Source organism: Pinus tabuliformis, chromosome 7 (genome assembly GCF_031772625.1).
Source record: "Pinus tabuliformis cultivar Carrire ecotype Pingquan chromosome 7, CPIR1, whole genome shotgun sequence".
Taxonomy (NCBI): Eukaryota; Viridiplantae; Streptophyta; class Pinopsida; order Pinales; family Pinaceae; genus Pinus; species Pinus tabuliformis.
The window spans coordinates 612,457,572-612,484,224 of record NC_142293.1 but is presented as its reverse complement, the minus strand read 5'-3'; the positions used below and the strand labels follow the sequence as shown (position 1 = coordinate 612,484,224).

The window sequence follows — 26,653 nt, the reverse complement described above, 5'->3', positions numbered from 1 at the left end:
GAGATATTTCGTGTACTACGACAAGCACCATCAGCAAATCCAATGTATGTTTGGAGAGGTGTCGACATCTGCAATATCAAGAGTAAAACCAAGATAAGCCAGAATAACGACGAAAAACACACTCTCTAAGCTAAGCACACTAACTAAACTAACAAACACACTAGCTAGAAAGAAAACCTAACTTAACTAAAAATTCTCCATACCCACCATTTAAGCATAATACCTCTTTAGGTAAAGTCCATTTCTGGGTTTACCCAAAGAGTCCCCATCAAAATCTACCAGCTCATAAGCCCCTTTTGCTAGCTTTCGCTTTACAATGTAGGGTCCATGCCACATAGGAACGAATTTTCCAGCACCTAGCTTATCGTTAGCTTGATCATATAATAGCACTAGGTCTCCCTCCGAAAAACTTCGAGGGGTCACATTTCTATCATACTGAGCCTTTATTCGCTTTGCATGAGTCTCGATTACCAATGCAGCATCACGTCGAGTCTCATATAATTTAGCTAAGTATAATAAACGCTTCTCCTCTTTGGAAGTAGCTGGAAGTAATTCGACAGCCATTTGAAGTGATGGGATTTCGCATTCAATGGGTAACACGTCTTCCAAACCATAAACTAGCTGGAAAGGAGTGAACCCTGTTGAAGTTTTCACTGAGGTTCGGTATGCCCATAGCGCTGAAAATAACATGTTGTGCCAATTCGACCGATGAATACCAATGGTTCGTCGGATCATGATAACCAGAACTTTGTTGATAGACTCAACCAAACCGTTGGCTTGCGGATAATAAGGAGTAGAGCTATCGTGGCGCAAACCAAGCTGGCTTGTAAGCTCAGTCATCATGATGTTTCGAAAATGGCTCCCATGGTCAGTGATGATTGCTTGTGGGACACCAAACCTAGTTATAATATGATTGAATACGAAAACTGCAGCTATTTTGCCGCTTGTGTCGAATGTAGGCATCGCCTCGGCCCATTTAGTAAAATAATCAACCGCGAGGATGATATACGCATGCCCCCCGGCCGAGTGAGGGTTACAAGTAATAAAATCGATACCCCATTTGGCGAATGGACCAACGGCAATTATTGGGTGGAGAGGAGCAGGTGGTGCGCGCATCTTGCGATCAAACACTTGACAGTTGTGGCACTTCCGGACTGCAATGATACAATCTTTGAACATAGATGGCCAGAAGTAGCCAGCGCGCAACACCTTCTGAGCTGTGGCATACCCAGACATATGACCACCACATGCTCCAGAGTGACAATCATTCAAAACCCTCTCAGCCTCTTCGTGAGTTAAACAACGTCGAAAAACTAAGTCTGCCCCCCGGCGATAAAGTGTATCTCCAATAATCTTGTATTGCGAGGATTGAAACCGAATTTTTCGACGTTCCGACTTTGAAGCTTCAGGCCGAAAGGTTTGGGTTTGGAGATAGATGATTATATCCCCGTACCACAGATCTACAGTACTGATAAGAAACAAAGATTCGTCCGCAATGGACTCCTCTGCCACAGTTTCTGTGTCGGCACGCGGGAAATCACACATCAATTCCACAAAAACTAAGGATTTCTTAGACTTAGACTTCTCAAATTCCAAGTCGAACTCTTGCAGGATAACGATCCATTTAGAGTACTTGCCCCCTAGCAGTTGTTTTGTCAAAATATAAATCATAGGGTTGCAATCCGAAAAAACTGTAGTTTTACGGAGAAGAATGTAGTGACGAAAACGCTGGACAACTTGAACGGCTGTCAGGGCCAATTTCTCTACATGTGAATATTTTAGCTCAATGGGGTTTAAGGTCCTACTAAGATAATATATCACATGTTCCGCTCCGAATTCATCTTCTTGAACTAACACCATTCCAATAGTGGAATGCGAAGCTGCGAGGTATAAGAAGTAGTCCTGGTTGTAGTTGGGAGGATGCAACAACGGTGCATGGGTCAACGCGTGTTTAAGTGCATCAAAAGATTGTTGGGCAATCTCATCCGAAAAGAATTGTGCGTTCTGTTTCAACAATCTCATCTCTAAAACTCTGGGTCACAAGACCAGTCCCAGGAGGAGGATATCCAGGATAACTAGGAACAGGAGTCGCATTTGGGATATTATATCCTCCTGGAAAACCAGGATTAACCGGACCGTACTGGGGTTGTTGAGGTTGTTGATAAGTGTACCCAGGATACGGTTGATACTGGTATACTGGCTATTGGACAGCTTGCCCAGGTTGGTACTGTCCCTGGTATGGTTGTTGAACAAATTGAGGTTGAGTAGTGACAACCGTACTTATACCAGGCTGACCTGTAGGCATCTGGACCGTGGTTTGAATCGTAGATCTGGACAACGGTAAAGATGTCTGAGGAGTGGTTACAGAGACAGTAGAAACCAGAGCTGTCGATACTCCAGAAGTAAGTGCGGCAGATGTAGCGGTAGTTGCAGCAGCCGTTTGAGATGGAGTACTAGGTGCAATTGGTGGCTGAGTAACTACCGAAGTTACAGAAGTTTGAACATTTGACTGGAATGGTTGCGGTTGCTGGGGTGGACCAGAAACTACGGGTTGTCGAGCTTGAGGTACCAACTGTAAACTTGGCTGCAACACCTGTTGACCCTGTGATGGATCCCACACTAACATTCCGGGGTATTGACCCGTAACAGGTTGAGGATACTGAGATCCATAACCGGATTGAGGATAGGATTGATAATTGAAAGGTGTAGTTCCCATACTTGGAACATATGACTGACCTTGAGGTGGTTGATAACCTTGACCTGAGTATTGACCTTGAGGTAAATACGGGTACTGGGGTTGACCTTGACTTTGAGGTTGATACCCTTGAGGTTGGTACCCTTGGGGTTGATACCCTTGAGGTTGCCATCCTTGAGGTTGCCATCCTTGAGGTTGATATTGATACTGAGGTTGACCCTGGGGTACATATTGAGGCTGGGGTTGACCTTGAGGCATGTATTGCACCATAGGTACATACTGACCTTGAGGTTGCCCCCCAGACACGATTTGTGTACCTTGAGGTTGCCCCCCAGGCGTTAACTGAGGCTGCCCCCCAGGCGGTAATTGGCCACCTTGAGGTTGGGAAACGGGAACTGAACCTGACATCATGTAAATGTCTCCTACACCCAATGGTAAATTACCATTGTTTCCAGCTAATAACCCATGATCAACGGGTTGAGGAGATGCCCCTGCGAAGGTACCAGAAAGTGATTGATACCCGGTGGGAACAGAAGGACCGCCGTGTAAGAAAGATTCAGGACTTTGAGTAAACATGAACGACTAACCAGACATATTTACAGGAGTATAAATACCTCCAGGTGGAAAAGGAGTACGAGGTGTAGAAAAACCTACCCCTGAGTTGTCTAAATAATTGGTTAACGAAAGATACCAAGTAGTACTTCTAGGAGGACTGTAAAAAATAGATTCACGCTCCCTTAGATCAATAGTAAGTTGATCTTCAAGGTTAGAGACGCCTATTTCTTCCTCTGGAGCAAGTTCTTCGATAGCAATCAAACCGGTAGGAAGATTTTCGGTGATAATTCGTTCTATTCTTGGTGAATCTGGAACACTAGAAGTCGGAGTAACAGGTTCAGATATTTCAGGTTCTTCGCCTGTATCACTAGCAGATGAAAAACTACCAACAAGCTCAGAAACTGTAACAGCTTCGGGATTATAACCTGTCTCTAAACCTTGGTAATCTGAATGGACCACCAAGGAAGATTCTTCTTCTTCAGGTGAACCTACTCTACTGCCACTAGGAGGAGTTACAAGGACCTTTAAACCTTCTAGATTACTGGGGTCGTCTCGAGGAGGTTCACCCCTAAGTCTACGGGATCTTCTCAACAATTCGGCCACAGAAACAACTTCAGGAGACTGGCCCCGAAGTCTACGGGACTGTCTCGGTAATTCCGCCACAGCTAAAAACTTTTAACTACTACACACGAAAACAAAGTAAAATCTCAAATCAAACCACCTAAAGTCTCTAAAGAACCAAACAAATTTGAATCACATGCCTAAATAATCTAGGGCGTCAAACCAAGCACAAACAGTAGCCTTCCAGACCGAAAACGCTAGTTGGAGATGAAACCCAACATCGCCGGATCTAGTACAGAAGTGGCGGGTGGAACAGTTACCCCGGCAACTTGCTTAATGAATAGACCGGCACAAGTTCCCCCACTTTAACCGTCTCGAGTGAAGTGAACCCCCCGGAAAATCCAAGTGAGTCTAGCCGATGTCTGCTCCAGGTACAGTGGGATCTTCCCTCCACCGTCACCTCGGTAGAATCCTAAAGATAATGGTCACTAAGGTTACCAACCGCAACAAATGCACCTGGGGGAACAGTCTACACTCCGACAGCACGCAAGGGCAGAGTATCAAGCTCAATCCCCTTGCCGGTTCCTTGACAATAATCCAAGGTTTACCGACAAGTGACCCCTGGCTCCTCGACAATGGTTAATCCGAGGTTTACCGTTTGTAATACGTGCGTGTCTGGCGTCGTTCCCAACGAGGGGGGATTGATCCCCTCACTGGTTCGGACACGAGCTCGTGCTTCTCCTTTAAGAGGAGCTTTCCAAGAGTACAAATGAGACAATTGGATTTATTCTATCACAAGATAAGCTACTTGTTTGGTTTTGTTGTCTTGGAGAGTTAATTACTCACCTACTCCAAGACACTAGCCTGATCTAAATTAGTGTTTCAGAGCCCTAGTAAACAAAAGTTACTACGTTGATTTTACTTTAAGCGTTAATTTTATGGTTTTTCTTAAAGACAAAAGGTAGCGGAAGTGAAACCAATGGTGTGTAGACCCGACTCAAACCACTACAAAGATGCACCTAAGATGATTTACGCTACTTTTCTCTTTCAATGAAATTCCTAACTAAGAGAGTTGAGAAATGCAAATTTTATAGAAAACAACTTTCTTAGTAAAGACAATCAAAGAAACAATTCTCTTTATCTTTTCAAGCATACAAACATGACCACTCCTTACGTGCACGAAAAACTCTTTTTCTTTCAAAACTCTTCAAAGCTACTTGAAACAAAACTTTTCAAAGGAGATGTTTTTGTATTTTCTCTTATTTAATAAAGCATATAAATCTATTTTAACGAAAATCAATCTCAAAGCTATAAAATCTATAAAAACTTGACTCACAAGCAAATCAAAAAGAAATTTACACTAAGCAAACCTAACGAGGCAAGAGCCTACAAAGATGATTCTAGGTTGTTTTACTTGACCACAATCAAGTCAAGGACCATCTAATGCAGAATCAAAAGACCAGTCAAAACAAAACTCAAATCTTTTTGTTCTTTTTGTAAAATGGAATTCAATACTCAATCAACAAGCACTTCGAAATTTGCCAAAGAGACAACTCAAAGGTAAGTTGCTCTCACAGGTAGACTTTATGACAGGTCTGACTTCTAAGAATGCTAACAAAACCAGAGAGATCTAAGGCTTGACAACTTCTACCGCCAAAGTCACTACAAGACCTACTCAAAAATCAAACCCTAGGGCTTAAACTTCTATGAAATCCACTAAAACACTCAATGCTATCGAAACAAGTTCAGGTGAAGATCTTTGACAAGAGACTAATGGATCTGGGCAGTAAAAACTAAGAAAAAGCAAAATCTAAGAGAAAAAATGCAAAAAATGGAATTTTCTTAAAGTTTAGCAGGGGACGCAGGCAACCCGTTAAGACAGGTGCGGGCCCGCTCTGTGCACACAGCGACAGTGCGTCCAGGGACGCACTGTGCAATACTCAGAGGGTGCGTCCTACTGGAAAATTCAAGAAAAACTAAAATGAATCTAACCCTAAGCTAACCCACCCAAAAACAAAGTCACAGAGCCAAAAACCAGAAAATAAATGACTTTTCTCAGATCAAAGTTGCATACAAAGGAAAAGACTTTCACATCAATGGAGTCCCCAGCGGAGTCGCCAATTTGTCAGGCGGAAAGAGTCGATTGTGCGGACACAACCAACCTCCCTAGGAGCCTAAGACTCTCTAGTGACAAACAAGACAAACAAGAGCAATCCTTCCCTAAACATGCATTTACTATATAAGAAATCAAGTGTTTAGATCCTACCTGTAGTCCCACGCTGTTGTAGCAGTCCAGCCTCGCTGATCCGGATGAGCTCCTCCTTCACTTTGAAACCTGCATCCACTAACAATCAAACGATTAAATAGCACTTGATAATCTCATAAAATAAAACATATTTAACACATAGACCAAGGAGTACATGAAACAACTCATAAATAACAAGTTATTGAGAAGAATGGACTCATTTGCATTAATAGGTAACAAAAGGAACAAATACAACCTGAGCCTTGGTGTTGTGCAAGTCCCTCCCGGGGTCCAACAAGAGTTCTCCTTTACTTTGACAAAGCTCACCCACTTCCAAATAGAACAAGCAAAGATGGCAATCTCTCCTCACAAGCTTCTTAATGGGAGTCCTAATTCCAGCAGCATCTACCCTTAGAAATGTATAGCTTCCAACCTCCTCTCCTTCTGGCCCAATGCCTGTATTTATAGTGCTCAAGAGGAAGTTAATCAGGTCCACCATCAATGGGATAATCCCCTCTTTGGATGGGATAGCTCCCTTATTGATGGGATAAGTTCCTCTTTGGTAGGGGTACATGAACCATCTGGAGGCGCTCAATACACGTCGAACAACCTTCTAGAATGCTCTAGAAATGACCATAAGTAACTTTTTAAAGATGAAACTTGCACATTTTGACCTTTACAGGGGGACGCACCTGCCCCTTTACATACAGAGCATCCAAAGACGCAGCTTTTGTGAACATTGGGTGCGTACCCGCAGGTAAGGTTGAGAGAACCTGCGTACCCAGAGATAAATACATTTATAAAGACTTTCTCTCTTTTTGGAGTTTGACATGGAGAGCAGAGGCATAAGACTTGCCTAAGAGGGTAGCATGACTGTTGATAGAGCCATACTAACTGTAAATAGCCATGGTGACATTTTTTAGTGTAACAGTCATGGGGTTCTGGAAGAGGAGATATACATGAAGCAACCTGAAGGCTTTGTGGTGAAAGGTAAGAAAGAACTTGTATGAAAATTAAAAAAGTCTCTGTATGGGTTAAAATAGTAAGCAAGGATGTGGTATCAAAAATTTGATACATTTATACGGGGACTTGGCTTCACCAGAAGTAAAGCAAATCACTGTGTGTATTTTAAATTAATTGGTGACCGTGTTATTTATTTGGTATTGTATGTGGATGATATGTTGTTGGTTGGAAATGACAAAGAAATTATCCAGGATTTGAAGACCGAATTGTCCTCCAAATTCGACATGAAAGATCTTGGTGCTGCAAAATATATTTTGGGCATGGAAATTAAAAGAGATTGGGCAAAGAAGAAGCTTTGGTTAAATGAGAGGAAGTATGTCAAGACAATACTGCATAGGTTTAATATGCAGGATATTAAAATGATGAAGGTTCCTATTCCTGTAGGTGTGAAGTTATCTGTTGAACATTGTCCCAAGACACAAGAAGAGGAACAGGACATGTCCCGTGTTCCATATGCAAGTGTAGTCGGTAGCCTGATGTATGTGATGGTCTATACTAGACCAAACATTTCACATGTAATGGGAGTATTGAGCAAGTTTATTTCAAAACCATGGAAGGAGCACTGGACAACAGTGAAGCGAGTTTTTAGGTATTTGCATGGCACTAGTGATTATGGTTTGTGCTACCAAGGAAGACTAGCATTGGATTGAGTGTTGGATATTTGTGGGTTTGTTAATTTAGACATGGCTGGAGATATGCATCAAAGGAGATCTACAAGTGGGTATGTGTTTAACCTATTTGGAGGTGCAGTCAGTTGGATGAGTAAAAAATAATTTGTAGTGGCACTATCAACTATAGTGGTAGAATACATGGCAGCCACTCATGCAAGCAAGGGAGTTGTTTGGTTGCAGAGGTTGGGTTCAAGTATGGGGTAAGTACAGGGAGCTATAAGGATAGACTGTGATAGCCAAAGTGTAATTTTCATGGCAAAGAACCCTGCTTATCATTCAAAGACAAAGCACATTGTGTTCATTATCACTTTGTGAGGGATATGATAGAAGAAAAAAAGGTGATCCTGGTAAAGGTGGACACTTTGAAGAACACTACAGATGCGTTGAAAAAATCTGTGAGCTCTGAGAAGTTGTCTTGGTGTAGAGAAACAATGGGTGTTGCAAGGCTGGATAAATGACTAAGCTCTCCTGTGACCCCCTATGGAAAGTAAACAACAAGTGGGAGAATGGGTTGTGTTATATTATTTTCAAAACTAGCTCCCCTATATTAGGTGGGTAGACCTACCTATGGTTTTGTGCATGGTTTTCGCACATGGTTTTTGGCGCGATGGCTTTCGGTCCATGGTATTGGATGCTTTGGCATGTATATATATGTATTGTAACATTGAAATGAAAATAATGAAAAATTAAGCTGGTAGTCTCGGTTTTGGGATCTAGCGGAAAATATCTGTGTATATGTGTTTTATGTATTATGCTCTCGCATTGTTTATTTTTTGTTCTTAGAATTCGTATGCAGGTAATTTCTGTATAGGGTTAAAACCTACAAGCACGAGCATATAGGGACCCGAGCTCAACTATTCCACCATGGATAAACAATCATATGTTATATACAAGGTGGTGAAACATTTAAGATCCTAACAGTTAAAAAATCATTGCATAGTCTTTGTGCCACACCTAGTAGTCAGAGCGCTGCTCATTCAATAAGAGCTGGGTGAAAGATGTGAAAACTGGATGAAAATATTGTAAGAGTATGATATTGATACCAAGCCAGTTCACATTATCAAGAGTCACAGTCTCTGTAGGCTTGCAACAGAAGTAGTACACATGCAAGAGGAAGAAGAAGAGATCATCGGTTGGGAGCAAGAAATTGAGATGTAAAATATAGAGTAAGCACCACCCACTTAGCATGACAACCCTTGGTATGAATAAGTGCACTAGTACCTTGATCACGACACCATTCCCTCTAACTTTTCCATGTCATAGAAGAAGGCACTTCGTCTCAAGTCCTTATCTTACAAATTGGTGCATGGAGTGCTTTATAGAAAGCACAACAATGGAATTTTTCTCAGGTGCCTAGAGGCATAATATTTAGAAAGAGTGTGACATGACAGACCAATGGGAGGTTACTTCACAGGTAACACAACTACGCATAGAATCATGAGAGCCAATTTTTACTGGCCCGCAATGTTTAAGGATGAACGCGCTTATGCCTGCAAGTGCCCGGTCTGTCAGCAATGTGCTGACAGGACTCGAAGGTCAACATCCCCACTACAACCTGTTGCAGTGGAAGAAACATTCCAACAATGGGGCTTAGGCATCATTGGGGAATTATTCCCACATTTATCAAAACATCACCACTACATTCTAATTTCTACAGACTACTTCACGCGGTGGATGGAAGCAATTTTTCTCAAACAATTGAACGACCTGGTGGTCATCAGCTTCCTTCAACAAAACATCATCTTGAGGTTTTTCGTTTCAATATCACTTGTTTTGTAAAATGAAACTTACTTGTCCTCATTGAAACTGTATGATTTTGCATTGCAATATAGTATTGTGCTTAAACATTCAGCTTACCACTACCCGTAGGGAAATGGTCTTGCCAGATCTACAAACAAGAATCTTATTCGCATAATAAAAAAGACCATTTACTCTGAGTAGCAAAACTGGCATTCCACTCTAGTGAATTCACTTTGGGTTGATCGAGTTACACCCAAGACCTCTCTGAACACATCTCCATACTTCCTTGTATATGAAAAAAATCCATCCTTCCACCCAATATCTACTTTCCTTCTCTCCAATTATCCCAAGAATGCCAAGGCAAGATGTGTCTATTGATTCAATGTAGGATGGACACATTATACAATTTACAGGAAGAACGGATGAAATCAAAAGAAAGAAATTCACTTCCTCAAAATCGTATCAAGAGGTGGTTCGATTGAAAGTCTACAAGGAATGTTAGCTTCGTTATGGGTGATTTAGTCTTGAAGTGGGATAAAGCCCACGAAGATAAAGGCAAACATATGAAGTTATAGTCTCTGTGGATTGGTCTGTACACAATTCACAAAAAACTTGGCCAACGCACGTATCTCTTGAAATCACGTGATGGTATGATTGACAACCTTCCTGTCAATGACCAAGATTTAAAGTGTTTTTTCAATTATCCGGGGCCGCACCCCACCTATGTACATATCATGCTTATTGTTGTTCTGTTTCTTTACTTTGTTGTTTTTTCTTCTCTTTTATTTACTTTGTTTTGGTTGTCTTTTCATTTTTTGTTTTGTAAATAAGTGTTGTCCTATATTGTGTTCTGGCTTTTCAAAAAGTATATGACCGAGTTTAAAGAGTCTTATGACACTGCAACACTTGGCCAATCCTCTGTCTGTCTTCTCTATGATTGGTTGTAAATTTTGGTCGATGAAGACTTGATGGAAAATATGATCCATTTTTAAGGGAAGCTTTGGCCAAACCATGAACTTGTGACCAAACTAGGAAAACCCATGCACATATTCAATCTTTTACCCTATGTGTTCAAGCTTAATCCAACTAGTAGGACCAGAGAAGGGGAAAAATCTAAATGGGCAAACCTAAACCAGAGGTATTACATGCTTCTCTGAAGGAAAAATCTCTTCTAATCTCAATAAGTCATGATTATTCTTTCGCCCCAAAAATAAATAAGTGCCTATGCACAATCCTCTTTCAAAAAAATACAAATGTGAAAGAAGAAAAAGGCTTCCTGTGCAGAGAGGTGAAGAAAACAACTCCACCGGGGTACTTTCCAAGCTCGTTGATAGTGGAGCAATGCTTATGTTCTTGCATGACTACATGAGGGTACTCTCCAGGCCTGCTGGCAATGCAGCAGCACCAAAGATGGAAACTTATACTCTGCAAATCTTAAGCTCATGAACCAAACTACCCTTCCAAACTTTGAAACACTGTGATCTAGCCAAAAATTTTGTTGTGTTTGACTGAGTTGGTACAAGGTGAACCATGTCTGTCCATGGGGTAAGTGGGGGAAGCTAAGGTAACCTGCACAATGAATCAATACTCCCTAAAAGGCCAAGGCCCTATGCTAAAAATGAATCGAAACAGAGAAGCTAGTATTCAACCATTGTGTCGCCAAGTGTTGTAGTGGCTGCGACACCCTCCAAAATTTTGGCCTGCATAGAAATTTTAGAGCCTTCCTTGGTTTTTACCCTTCATGGTTGCAAACACTTGGGCTCATCCCATGAGCTCTTGTCGAGTTATTAAACCATTTTTTCTTGATTAACCATTGGTATCCCTTTCGCATGTTGATCACTATCTCATGGTTGTGAGTTTGTTCTGGAATTTTTGAAGGTTTTTCTTTGTGTGTGTGAGTTGTTTTCTCTCTGTCGACATCGACCATGCTCACACACAAAGTTGTAAACATTGTCGCGCAAGTTCTATCACGGTCGTTCAAAGACATATCTCAATTGTCACACTTGTTGCTCTTAAACGTTTGAGTCAGTCTCACTGAGCACATGTTTGTCTTGTTGGTTTGAGGTGTCTTCTCATGACGTCATGCTAAGTGTGTGATCACAATGTCATGTTTGCACAAGTACAATTCCTTTCAAACTTAGTCAATTTTCCTAAAAATCAGTCAACTGGACAACCCTCTATCAACCAAAACCTGATCTCACTGACCTTGCATTGTTGCGCATAACTGCACAGAGCTTGAGGCTGTCCTCTAGGCAGCCTTCACTGTTGAATTCTAGAAATGAACCAGCTGACTGTCTCCCAAAACTTGATCTAGTCTGCACTTCCCGCAAGATCACCCATCAAGCTTGTCACTAGCCAACTAGAAAAAAAGACTTGAGTTGTGACCTAGGGTTGCACTAATCTCCAAAACTACATAAAAAGTGTCCAGCCTGGCTGCCTTGCACTACCTGGAAAAACTACACAGACATGTGGGACAGGCCTCTGTTGCCTGTCACTGCATTGTCCCTGAAAATTGCGTAGATCTGCTAAGCAGACTTCCCTGTTGGCCTGCTCTATAATCAACCTAGAATTTGTGCATATTTGTCTATCACCTACCCTTCTTCCCTGCTCTGCAATCAGCCTAGAAATTTCATAGTTATGTCCAAGCCTAAACAGTCTCCTAGAATTGCACAATGTTGATCAGCACCTCTTGTAGCCCAATCCCATCCTCCTCTGGCAAACTACGCAGATTTTCCCGCTAGCGCTTCTTATTGCCTACACTATCTTCCCTTGAGAAACTGTGTAGATATCATCTGAATGACCTGCCCTGTGCCCCCCTTGAAAATTACAAAGATTGCCCCAACAACTCCTTGACACCCTGCCTGGTCTTCCTCCTAGAAACTTAGCAATTCTGCCTCCCTGTTGGGTTTTTCCCTGCAACTGTCACTATTGTCCCAGATTGAAAAAATTTGTCTCCTAGTGACATCTACAAAACTTTTCACAATAGTGCTCGAGAGCCTCACATCCCAACCTGAGTTGTGCTCTACGCACTTTTAGTGCTTGGTTCCTCTCCCAGTCACCTACACCAAAATGAATAACAATGCATCATGTTAGACTAGGAGATTTTTGGATTTGATGTTGTCTTGTCATGAGTGATTATAGGAAGAGGTACATTGATGAAACATGGTGAGATGACAAATGGATGGAAAAGGAGCGCATGATATAATACTCTCTCGCAGTTGAATGAATGCATGAAGCACATCGATCAATGAGAGAAAGGGACACATACACATGCACCATCAAGAAAATTTCAAGACCATCGAAGACCCCGCACACTTTGCCATGCGAAGGTGAACACATCATACCATCACTCAACAACACATCAACTCGACATGGAAACCACAATCAACAAGTACATATCAAAAGTGTCATGTCGAGTTGTGTCATGAGTTGTCTCTCCCACATCACTACTATGGGTCATACTTGTTGTAATCAATGTGTTCTAAAGTGGAATTCCAAGAGACCCACATATGAATTTGAAGAGTCATGTAAAGTTGAAAAGTCATAGGAAGTCAAACAGTCATGAGGGAAGTTGAAGACTCACAAGGGTCAGTTATTCCCCTTGGCTATATATACCCCCTCATTGTATGAGCAAAGGAATTTTCACCTTGGCTCCTCCCGCATAGCCTTAAGAGTTTGTAGTTTGTTCTTTGAGGAGCGATTAGTGGCTCCAACGCCCCACTACTGGGACTAGTGATGTATGGTGTACAAATGTGTCTTGGATCTGTTGCTTAATATAGAAGCCTGTCTTAGGCCAACACATTTTCACACATGTTTTGTATCCATTTGTAAGACTATTCTTTAAAATTTTGTAATGCATGTTTGCTTAACCTGTACTAATATAGTTGAACTACTTCCATTATTTTAGTACTCCTATTGTTGAAGATGTGTTGTATAGTTTATCACTATTTTCTCGTCCTTGTGGACTACTCTGCTAGATATTAGACATACCATATTTGTGTTTTCTCGATTTCAAGAACTATCACCTCCGTGTCGACTACTCTACTGGTCATTGCACATGTTTTCCCTTGAACTTTGGTTTTCACGACTATCGCATCCGTTGTGGACTATTCCGCTAGATGCTGGACAAACCCTTCTTGTTTTATGAGTGTGTTTCTGTTATGAAACCAGCTCAAGAAAAGATAGAAAAGATAAATCCACGCCTTAGAATTCAGCCTCTTCGAGGGGGAAATCTCCTTTACATTACATAAATGAACAATTCTTGGATGATACAAATGACAAAACCTCCTTTCTATATATAGGAGTCTAAGGAGTCACAATATAATCCAGCCGACCTAACAATAATAATATAAAGCCACAAAAATAACAATAGAGGGATTCTATGGGGCACAGAAATAACAATATGGGGGTAATAAGGGCACAACAATATAAATAGGGGGTATAACTACAATAGTAATGGGGTAATCACTAGTATTATAGGGACCCAACATGCCCCTCTCCTTCAAAAAAGTGTTGTCCTCAACGCTTGAGCAGTTCTGGATACTTCTGCATAAAATTCTCATCCTCCCATGTGGAATCTTCAGCGGATAAGTTCTTCCACTTGATAAGATACTCTGAAATTGATCGATTTCGTAGCTGTCGAGTTCTTGTTTCTGTGATTGCTTCCGGTTCCAATATAATTTTTCCTTCCTCGTCAAGTTCTGGCAATATTGTTTGAATTGGGAGCTTGTCACCTATAACCTTCTTTAAACATGAAACATGGAAAACTGGGTGCAATCGAGAAGCTGCAGGAAGCTCCAATTTGTATGCCATAGTACCAATCTTTTCCAACACCTTGTACGGACCATAATACTTTGGTGATAATTTATTATCCTTCTTAGCTTGCTTTAGGGACATTTGCTTATATGGTTGTAGCCGTAGGAATACCCAATCACCTACATCAAAACTTCTTTCACTGCGATGTTGATCTGCCTGTTGTTTCATTCTATTTTGTGCCAACACGAGGTTATCCTTTAAGAGTTGGAGGACTTGTTGTTGATGTTCGATGTGATGTTCCACTGCCTGAACCTTAGAATTTTCTCTTAAATATGATGTGATGGATGGTGGTTGATACCCATAAAGTGCCATAAATGGGGTCATTTTTGTTGCTGTATGGAAGGAAGTGTTATACCACCATTCAGCCAGAGGCAACCATTTGACCCATTGTGTCTGTTTATCAGATACAAAGCAACGAAGATATCCTTCCAAACATTTGTTTACTATCTCAGTTTGCCCATCAGATTGAGGATGATAAGATGAGCTATGAGCTAACTGAGTACCAAGACAAGAAAATAATTCTGTCCAAAAATTTCCAGTGAAAATGGGATCTCTGTCACTTACAATAATCTTTGGGTTTCCATGTAGCTTTTGAACTGTTTCCATAAATGCAGTAGAAACTGTACTGGCTTTAAATGGATGTGATAATGCACAAAAGTGTGCATACTTGGTAAGTCTGTCAACTACCACCATGATGACACTCTTTCCCTCAGACTTGGGTAAACCTGTGATAAAATCCATTGAAACCTCCTCCCAACGTTGGCTTGGAATGGATAAAGGTTGTAATAGACCTGGTGTCTTAATTGTTTCAACTTTATTTTGCTGGCAAACCAAACATTCCGCCACAAACTTTTGAATATCTGATTTAAGGCCATCCCAAAAAAATTCCTTCTTAACCCTGTGGTAAGTTTTTAAAAATCCTGAGTGCCCTCCTAAGGGAGAAGTGTGCAATTCCATAAGAATCTTTTGTTTTAGCTGGGAATTCTTACAGAGGTATAAGCGATCTTTGTACCATAACGAATCATTTTGCCAGCTAAATGTATCAGAAGTACTGGAATCTTGTTGTAGCTTTCGAATAAGTGCCCACACTTCTTCGTCATTCTTCCATTCCTCCCTTGCTTCGTTTATCCAATCTGGTTGGATAATAGAAATGGCACACAACAATGCTTCCACATCCTCATCCTTTCTTGAGAGTGCATCTGCCACCACATTTTGCTTCCCTTTTTTGTAGATGATTTCAAAGTCATAACCCAACATCTTTGTGACCCACTTTTGTTGCTCTTCAGAGGATAATCTTTGTTCTAAAAAGTATTTAAGGCTATCATGATCCGTTTTTACCTTGAAGTGTCTTCCCATTAGGTAGGGTCGCCATTTCTTAAGTGCATGGAGTATTGCCAACATTTCCTTCTCATAAATAGCTTTGTTTAAAAACTTTCCCTTGATTGGACGACTTTCAAAAGCAATGGGTCTTTCATCTTGCATTAGAACAGCACCAATTCCATTTCCTGAAGCATCACATTCCACAATAAAGGTTTTTGTGAAGTCCGGTGTAGCTAAGACCGGTGCTTGGCACATTGCCTCTTTAAGATGTTCAAAGGCCTTTGTTGCTTCCGAAGTCCATGAAAATGAATCTTTCTTCAATAATGTTGTTAGAGGTGCTGCTATTCTCCCATAATTCTTAACAAACTTGCGATAATACCCTGTCAACCCAAGAAATCCTCGCAGATGCTTTATGGATGTGGGGATTTTCCATTCCTTAATGGCTTTAATTTTGCTAGGGTCTACCTTAACTCCTTCATGAGATACAATATGACCCAAATATTCCACCTCCTGGACTCCAAAGAAACATTTGGATCTTTTTGCATATAATTGTTTCTCCTCCAATAGTTGTAGCACCCTGTCAACATGTTCAACATGATCCTTCCAAGACTTGCTGTAGATTAGTATATCATCAAAAAATACTAACACAAATTTTCTAAGGAATGGTTTGAAAATTGAATTCATCAAACCTTGAAATGTTGAAGGTGCATTGGTAAGGCCAAAAGGCATGACCAAAAATTCATAATGACCCTCATGAGTTCTAAATGTTGTTTTCGGAATGTCTTCAATCTTCATTCTGATTTGATGATATCCCGAACGAAGATCCAACTTGGTGAAGTAAATTGATCCATGCAATTCATCCAGTAATTCATCAATAACAGGAATGGGGAACTTATCTTTAATAGTGAGCTTGTTGAGCTCCCTATAATCTGGACACATGCGCCATGATCCATCCTTCTTGTGCACCAATACTACTGGAGCTGAGAAAGAACTTTGACTCGGTTGAATTATACCAGCCTCTAGCATTTCTGCAACCATACGTTCAATTTCACTTTTTTGGACATATGGATATCTGTACGGCCTGATGTTTGGAGGAACACTTCCTGGAATCAGATGAATAGCATGATCATGATCACGCATAGGTGGGAGACCTTTGGGAGTCTCAAATACCTTGGAATGATTGTCCAGGACTTTTTGGAGATCTGGAGAAATAGATGATTCCAATGTGGAAACATCTAGCGAACATAATTGTGCAATTACACCTCTTTGCTCCTTTTTTAGAAGCTTTGTCATGCCATTAGAGCTGATTATCTTTCCTGGTTTCCCTGCAATACCCCTTAATTCAACTTCCTTTCCTTCCACAAAAATTTCATGAAAAGTTCTTGAAAATTAAAAGCTATTGTACCCAAGGATTGTAGCCATTGGACTCCTAGTACAACATCAGCACCTCCCATTGGAATGGAAAGCATTGGGCTAGTCAATACATATTCTCCCATGGATAGCTTGATATTATGGCACTTTCCAGAACAATTTATTGTTCCTCCATTTGCAATCATCACTTGACACTCTGGTGCTGGATATAGGAAGCAATTCAATTCTTTTGCTACCCTACAATGAATAAAATTGTGGGTGCTTCCTGAATCAATCAACACTATTACCTTTTTCTTCTTGATTTGTCCTTCTATCTTGATGGTTTGAGGAGTGGTAATTCCCGCCAATGCATTACAAGATATGGTCGGATTTATTTGTTCTTCATCTAGGCTTTGTTCCTGGAATATATCCTCTTCTTTTGACCTTTCTTGCTCCTTTTCTTCTTCCTCTTCACAATCTATGTAGAATAATTTCTTCTCAGCACACTTATGACCTTTTGTGTATTTGCTATCACAATTGTAACAAAGCCCTTTTGCTCTTTTTTCTTCCAATTGTTGTGGTGTCAACCTTGTAGGTTGTGGAAGACTATGGGCAACAACACTTCCGTCTTTATAGTTGTGAATGGTATGCTTCCTAGTTGCCATAATTTTGCTTTCCATTTTTCTTGCTAACCTGAATGCCTTCTCTAATGAATCAGGTTCCCAAAGGCACACATCATGTTGGATATTATCCTTTAAAGACCCTATGAACACATCAATCCTATGCTCCTCTGGAATATCTTTTACCCTTATGTTCAATTTTTGGAACTCCTCAATGTGCTCCATTATTGAACCCTTTTGTTTGAGACTTATCAATTGGCTAAAAAAAGTGTTGCTTTTTGTATCCTCATAATGTGCTATCAATTCTTCCGTAAAAATTGCCCAAGTGATAAATTGTTTACGAGAACAAAGCCATTGATACCATACAAACTGATTTGGTTCCAAATATAAAGTTGCCATACGTACCTTTTGTGTGTTTTGCACATTATTGAGATCGAAGAATTGCTCCATCTGTAATATCCATGTGGCGGGATCCTTGCCATCAAACTTCCTCATATCGATTTTTGGAACATGGTGAGTCTTCGATCCAACATTAGAGTCTATGGAATCATGATTAACATTTCTTTTGTTCTCATCATGAGTTTCCTTTACTACCTTTTCACCATTAGTGACCCTTTCTTGTAGCAACTTCTTCAATTCATCCATCTTATCATCCATGCCATCAATTTTAGCGTCCATGCCATTCACCTTAGCTTCCATGCCATCCATATTAGCTTCCATGCCCTTTATCTTAGATTCCACGCCATTTACCTTAGATTCCATGCCATTTATCTTAGATTCCATGCCACTTATCTTAGCTTCTGTTAGCTTTTGTGAGCGTGACATTTGTTGCACTTGTTCTTGTAATTTTGATATATCATGTAGCATTTCTTCCTCTTCTTCATGAGTCATGCTAGAGCTTTCAGGTTCCTTACTAGGTGTTTGCATTTTCTTTCCTCGGGGCATCAGTTACCGATAATAATGTTTTACTATGCCCTTTGAATTCCGTTAAACCAAGCTTACACAAAAATTAAAAAAAAACTACACACCTTTTTTCACTTTATAGAAGCCTGATATTGAATCTGATGTATCTCTGTAATTTCGGATCATCCAATTTTGAAATTGCTACCTGTAGTAGCCTTCTGCGTCCTCTTTCCAATGCCACAAGTCTGAGCCAAATTGGATTCTCCAAGGAAAGAGTTATGTGAAATCTCCCACAGTGACTTGCTTTTAGACTGGTTCAGTAGAGCGAACTTGTACGACGTGCCACAAGTCACTGTTTCAACCTTTGAATCTGAAACACACATAAACAAAACTACAGTCCGTCCTCTTTCTGTACCTTTTTACGAAATTTCAATCCGATCCTCAGAGAGAGAGTTATGACGATTTTCCCCAGGTCACCTGTTTTAAATGTAATTCAGGAGTCTGCAAAAAGGCCAACTTCCTCAGATCATATCTCCGAAAATATCGCGCGAAAAGCTTTGAAATTTGGACCCAAGGTTCAGCGCCAATTCTTCTCAAATGGGTTTTTTTTGCGACTTCTGAAATGTTACAGAAAAACATTTATAGCAAATATTCCACGATGACCTGTTTGGAGCAGCGAAACCCTAGAATTCAAACCTCTGATACCAAATGTTATGAAACCAGCTCAAGAAAAGATAGAAAAGATAAATCCACGCCTTAGAATTCAGCCTCTTCGAGGGGGCAACCTCCTTTACATTACATAAATGAACAATTCTTGGATGATACAAATGACAAAACCTCCTTTCTATATATAGGAGTCTAAGGAGTCACAATATAATCCAGTCAACCTAACAATAATAATATAAAGCCACAAAAATAACAATAGAGGGATTCTATGGGGCACAGAAATAACAATATGGGGGTAATAAGGGCACAAAAATATAAATAGGGGGTATAACTACAATAGTAATGGGGTAATCACTAGTATTATAGGGACTCAACAGTTTCTTCCTGGTGTTATACTCCTATAGTTATAAGTGTCATATTTCATGATTGACTGGTTGAGCTCTATAATATGTTCATACCTTGCCTTGCTGTAAAGGTTTCCATATTATCAAAAAAATAAAAAAAAATAAAAAAATGTAAAGAGGGTATACCCTAAAAGAAAAATCAAAGGGTGAAAAAAAATAAATGGTCAAAAGAAAAAATGAAAAGAAATGAACCCCAAATAAAAATAGACCAGGAAAGTGTGCGAGTCCAAATGCCACTACTATTTCATTTTCTATAAATAAAGCATCATGTACAGCTTGTTGAAACTTTTTGCCACAATTTATGAATGGCCAAATAACTTAATATTGGCCAGTTTATGTTTGAATTTCATGTTTTAGAGATAAAGAATAAAAATCTGTCCAAACTGTTTAATCTTGGCAGATAAGTAGATAGGTAGAGAAGCAAAGGAGCTCAACAGTTTAATCTGAGCCCTTGGAAGAAATAAGTGCAGACTTAGATAGGCTTATCATGCAAAGAAAAGAAAAGTTGATGAGGGTTTGCTAGTCTAAGTGCACCCAAATGTAAAGAAGAAAAAATGCTAGGCAAAGTAGGCTTGGTAGGTAGATTGCTGTTGCAGAATGAGACTTGTGATAGGTTTTATCTCTAAAAATGTGTTAACTTTCACTTCTATCACAAGTGTTGTGGCAAACATTACTCTTGGAGGAGCTCAAGCGAGGCATGACTAACTCCCATTCATCCTTTTCCCCAGTCATTCACTAACTTCCCCAATGGTATTAAGATCTTCTTAATATCACTAAGCAACTCATTCCATTTCATCATTTGCCTAAGTGAATTCCCATTTTACTTAGGAGAAATGCATAATATCACATTAACCCCTTTTTTCCCCTTTAAGCCTAAGTTTTCAACATTAGCTTGGCACTTTTCATTTACATCTTTCCATATTAATTCTTAACTCTTACTATATAAATCCCGCTTTATTCCCATTCCCGTATTATTTAAATTACATTAAAAAACCCCGATGTTTTAATATCCTGCCCCTGGTCGATTACAACCATACAACTGTTTTAAAAAGGGATTAATAAGTTCATTTGGAACTTATTAATAACCTCCTCCCCGCGCGCAACATGGGATTAATTAACCTCTCGTTAATTAATAACCGAACCAATCACCCCGATAACTAATAAAATCATGGCTGATATGATTTATTAAGTGTTAATTACATCAGGCCCGCGCGTTAAACTCCCACCATCTCCACTAAGCGCCCACTGTTCAATCTCCATCGCCTCATCCGACGATTGTTAATCATTTCACGACCCCCTATCTGCCGTTGTTTAACTTCTGAGGAAACGGTGGTTTTGGCCCCGTACCATGGACACACGTCGCTCTCCTGGCATGTTTGCTACCCCTCCGCCCGAAACCGCCCAAGCCCAAAAGCGGTGCAGGCAAAACCATTTACTGCCCTCCCCCTATTGACGTGATCTGCTGATGTCAGCTATCCTTTGCTGATGTCACTTGCCACGTCACCTGTTGACATCACTGCCACATCACCTGCCATGTCATCCATCCCGTACCCCCCACTGACATCATGCTTACGTCACCCGTCCGAAAAGTCAAATTTTCCCACTAGAACTTTATTTCGCCAATACAAGGGAAAAAGGGTCATTTTGTTACATTTTTGCATTTAGCGCCAGCGCTCTCCAGTAGAATAAAGTCATTGAGGTCACATTTCCACCTCCCGACCAGAAAAGGCTGCACCGATGAGCTCACGGCCTCAATCAAACCGCCATTTTACAGTTCTCTTACTCTTTAATACAGTTCAAGCTAACACCAGGGGATTCCCAAGCTCGCATAAGATACCAATAAAGATTTACAGGGATATTTTTGCTACCCCAGCCATTGGGAACCTGCAGGGACATCAATCACGGAGGAAAGCTGGTGAGCAGGGTCAGTTCAGCATTAAAGAAGATGAAAACAAGTCAAAGAGTATAAGAGGAGCATTAAAGAGTATCAGATCAAAATCAAAGTGTATCAGATCAGAATTGAAGACTGTCAGATTAGCATTAAAGAGTATCAGATCAAAGTCATAGAAATATCAGATCAGCCATAAAGAGTATTAGTGCAGAATTAAAGGCAAATCAAGTCAGAATTAAAGAGCCAGCCTCCAGCACAGCATAAGTTAGCCGCTTCTGTGTTACTTGTAAATTACCTTAGGTTAAAATCTAGATATTATCTCATAGCTTTTATGAGATATTTGTTGTACATATTTTATTGTATAAATACCCCCTTCATCAGAGTTTTGGAGAGGTTGGGTGTGCGTAGATTTCTTAGACTCTGTTGTAATATTGAAACTTTGGAATAAAGAGATGTTGGAAACAAACTGTTGTCTGGCCTACTGGATGAAGAATTGATTCAGAGGACCTGTCACAAGATTCTTGAATCAACCTCCAGATCAATAAGTCCCTTATAACTTGTGTTTTACAGTTTTCATGTTTACTATATCATCTATGTTTCATGATTTGAATGATAAAGAAAAAGATTAATTCATAATTTGCTTGACTGCACTCTGTTTTCAGTCTTTATTATTCTCTGTGTTTTCTTCAGAATTAGTATAAACAGTGAATTCTTAATTGCTCCTGTTTCCTGATTCTCTTATATTGATTATTTGACAAAGAATTCTTAACTGCGCTTTGTCGGTAAGCATCCATTTTCCATCTTTCAATATGTTGAAGGATTCTTAATTTCCCTTCACCCATTTGAGTCCATTCCATCTCATTCCAACCTTTTAATTGTTCCATGTTTGAGTACCTTGCTCTGTGATGCCATCTTCTGTTAAGAAACCAAATCTAGAAAGCCATCTTTCTTTGACTCCATCATGCCCAATGGACTAAACTATTCTGTTTTACCTCACTGTTCTATTGAATCTCACCACCCAAATTCAAAACAAAACCCTTGAACTTCATAACTAGCCTAATACCTTTCCAAAACAAAGCTAAATCATAAAGAGAGAGCCCTCTCTGGATGCAGATTGGCTAGAATCTATATCTAAAAGATTGGTCTGTGGTTACCTCGGCCGTATTCCCTTTCTTACAACTTTTGGGAACAACCTGAGTGATAACATCATTGGCGACTCCGCTGGGGACCTGAATAATTGTTTGTTGCTACTGTTTTCTGTATAAGCTACAGATGGAGCCTGAAGTTAGCCAGGTAGCCTTTGAAACTGCTTTTTCTTTGCAATTGCAGAAGTAAATAAATGCTGCTTCAGTCTATCTCCGGTCTAGTTTATGTATTGAACAGTTGGTTTCAAATGCTTGATCAGTTCCTCTTGTCAAATAAAGTCTTTAAGAAAGTTTAAATCTCATATCAAAAGCCTCTTAAAGAAATCATAAAAGTTGTTTTGAAAAATCATAAAAAATTGAAATAATCAGAAAATACTCAAAAATTTTGTTTCCTGGAGGACTAAACCTCTTCCTCAAATTTACATGTTTAGATCTGATCTGTGATGGTGGATAGGGATCAGACACACAAAGGTTAAAATCATCCACCTGGCGACTCCACATCATTTTCACAATCAAGACTCCACTGGAGAAATGAACCTGAAAGAACTGTATGAAAATATCAGGCTTTTGATTTGGATTGTTATCCAAGACATTATGTTCTTTCTCATTGATAAGATTTTTCAATGTATATTGTATTTTAGTGATGATTTTATATTAAATTTTTATTATTTTCGTTCCAAAAATGTCGATGAAAAGTCTCCTTACACATTTGAACAACAGTCTTCTAATTCTTTTGAATATCATTTTTTATTTAAGGAGAACCCAAAAATTGAGAATAATTAGCCAATCCCTGAACATATTCCAGTACCTCATAAAGTTCCTGATAGGTATAAACCACTCAATTTGCCTCCTACACTCCATGCTTTCCCTAACGACTATCCCAAGTATCTCCCTAGGTTTGATGGAGAGAATGGTGTCACTGCCCAAAAGCATATCCCAGTTTTTGAAGATTCTCTTAACTTATTTGAAGTGGATGAAGAGGATGTTAATATTAGGATTTTTGCTCTTTCTTTGCAAGGAAAAGTCAGGAGTTGGTTCAAAACCCTGCCTGAGGCAAGCATCTCAAATCTTGAGTAGTTTCTCAAACTCTTCCTTAATAGATGGATAATCAAAGTCAATCTCCTCATGATCATAGAAGAATATAATCAGTTAAAAAGACATCTAGATGAAATAGTGCAACAATTTTCAGACAGATTCAATCAAATCTATCACTCAATACCATTGAATATAAGACCTCCCCATGATTCAGCTCTACTGCATTACCCAAGAGCGTTTGATTCAGAGATAGAATTTCATCTGAGAGAAAGAAACCCCTCCACTATGGAACAAATGCAAAACCTGGCAGTGGATGTATAGATTAATCTGAAAATCAGAAAAGAAAAGCTGAAAACAGAAAAAGAGGAAAAACTTGACATTTTGATAAAGAAATCAGAGGAAATGATGCAGAAGATCACAATGAAAGTTGAATGTTTTGTTCAAAATCATCATGACACATTTGTTTCACAAGAGGAAAGGGTTGATATTCATGAACAAATTCCTACCAACTCAATTGACCATAGATCAGATGATAGATTCATAGAGAAATATGTGGAGGAGAAATCTCCCAATCTAAAGTGTGCATTTGATAACATTTCTTATTTCAATGATTCACCCAAATATGATCAATATTATGATGATTATGTTTCTCAAATCCAAATTATCCTTGCAGAGGAATCAGAAGCTAATTTGGGGAACAAGGAAATTCAGGTTCGACAGCTTGAAAGAATTGATTAGCTTGTTCATTGTAGCAGTGATGATGAGGAGGAAAGCGCAGAAAATTTTGAAATCAGCAAAGGAACTTTACCATTTTGTTCTAATTCATTTCAGTTTATCAGAGATAACTATCACGCAATTAAAAATCAAATGTCAACAAGTCTTGATATTAACCATCTAGAGAGCAATCAAATCTTTGTTCAAGATTTATCATATCTAGATTTGCAGCCCCAAAATGCCATTCAATGTCAGGTTGCAGAAGAAACCTGGAACCATAATCATATGATAAAAAAATCCAAATTGATTCTCTACCTCTATGTTTTGAATCATGTGAAATTTTTAAAGAAAGAGACGAGCATCTTGTAGAAATCTATGAAGTCCCATCTGAACCTGTGTGTAATAAGTTGCAAGAATCCTTCCAAGTTCTTTATGATCCATCAGCCGACAGGTTGAATGATGAAGGAAATCATAATTTTTCTCCATTAATAGACTATAAGGGTCAAAAACAAGATGATAATGGTTTTACAAGACAACCATTACAATCAGTAAAAATATCACCACAAAGAACAGTTGAAAACATACGTGGTGATAAAGACAAAAGTGATTTCTCAATTCCATGGCAGGTAGGCTATCCAAGACATTTGTACAATTGTTGTTTGAATCAGTTCGATATTAGTGTATATATTTTACAAGATCCTTTTGTACAGTTTCTAGATTCAGCAAAGGAGATCAGGAATTTCCTTATCTTCTCACGGGTTAACGCAGCTAAATTTGATTGCAAGATCTCAATTTTAAACACCAACAAGCATAAACAACAAATGTCACTAATGCATATAATGCTGAAGTGGTTGCATTGGTTGTTTCATTTTACCTAACCAGCAGTCAGAAGGCTGATTAGAGTAAAGTAGGTAGGCTTTCAGTTTGTTTTAATTCAGTTCTCAATAAGTTAGAAAATAAATCCTTAAATGTTTGAATCCAATCCAAAGGCCTAAAGATTTTGATGATTTTCTAATCTGGTTTGAAGATTGCAGCACCTTTTTGTTTCAGGTCAGATCTCAAGTTGTGCAGGAGAAAATAAACAAAATTTTTGATCAAAAGGACCAAGGCTGCAAGTTCCTACCCAAGAGACAAGGTGCTCAAGAAGGATTCAAGGAGAGACAAAAAATGTTAAAGTGTTGATTGGATAGTAACTTGCTTCAGTTGAAGCCCAAAGAGAAGGCCCTAAGCTCCACAAGTGTGTTGTCATATATACAATAAAGCAACCGGCAAAAGGAAGATTTCAGAGCACAGTCAAAGTTATGCAGAAGGCAATCTAACCTGCTATTCTTGACTTTCCACCGGGGAAATCCATTCCCAAGTGGAGCCAGTGTTATACTACTATAGTTATAGGTGTCATGTTTCATGATTGACTGGTTGAGATCTGTAATATGTTCATACCTTTCCTTGCTGTAAAGGTTTCCATATTATCAAAAAATAGAAAAAATTAAAAAATGTAAAGAGGGTATACCCTAAAAGAAAAATAAAAGGGTGAAAAAAAATAAATGGTCAAAAGAAAAAATGAAAAGAAATGAACCCCAAATAAAAATAGACTAGGAAATTGTGCAAGTCCAAACACCACTACTATTTCATTTTCTGTAAATAAAGCATCATGTATAGCTTGTTGAAACCTTTTGCCACAATTGATGAATGGCCAAACAGCTTAATCTTGGCAAGTTTATGTTTGAATTTCATGTTTTAGAGATAGAGAATAAAAATCTATCCAAACTGTTTAATCTTGGCAGATAAGTAGATAGGTAGAGAAGCAAAGGAGCTCAACAGTTTAATCTGAGCCCTTGGAAGAAATAAGTGCAGACTTAGACAGGCTTATCATGCAAAGAAAAGAAAAGTTGATGAGGGTTTGCTAGTCTAAGTGCACCCAAATGTAAAGAAGAAAAAATGCTAGGGAAAGTAGGCTAGGTAGGTAGATTGCTGTTGTAGAATGAGACTTGTGATAGGTTTTGTCTCTAAAAATGTGTTAACTTTCACTTCTGTCACAAGTGCTATGGCAGACATTACTCTTGGAGCAACTCAAGCAAGGCATGACTAACTCCCATTCATCCTTTTCCCCAATCATTCACTAACTTCCCCAATGGTATTAAGATCTGCTTAATATCACTAAGCCACTCATTCCATTTCATCATTTGCCTAAGTGAATTCCCATTTTACTTAGGAGAAATGCATAATATCACATTAACCCCTTTAAATTACATTAAAAAACCCCGATGTTTTAATATCCCGCGCCCGGTCGATTACGACCA

At 39.4% G+C, this 26,653-nt stretch overlaps 1 protein-coding gene across 1 annotated transcript in view; it reads right to left on the bottom strand.

The window, feature by feature from the left end:
* LOC149248921 (tryptophan aminotransferase-related protein 3-like) overlaps positions 1 to 26,653 on the bottom strand; it is a 188,798-nt gene that overhangs the window by 141,641 nt on the left and 20,504 nt on the right. The gene's annotated exons all lie outside the window — the stretch shown is intronic.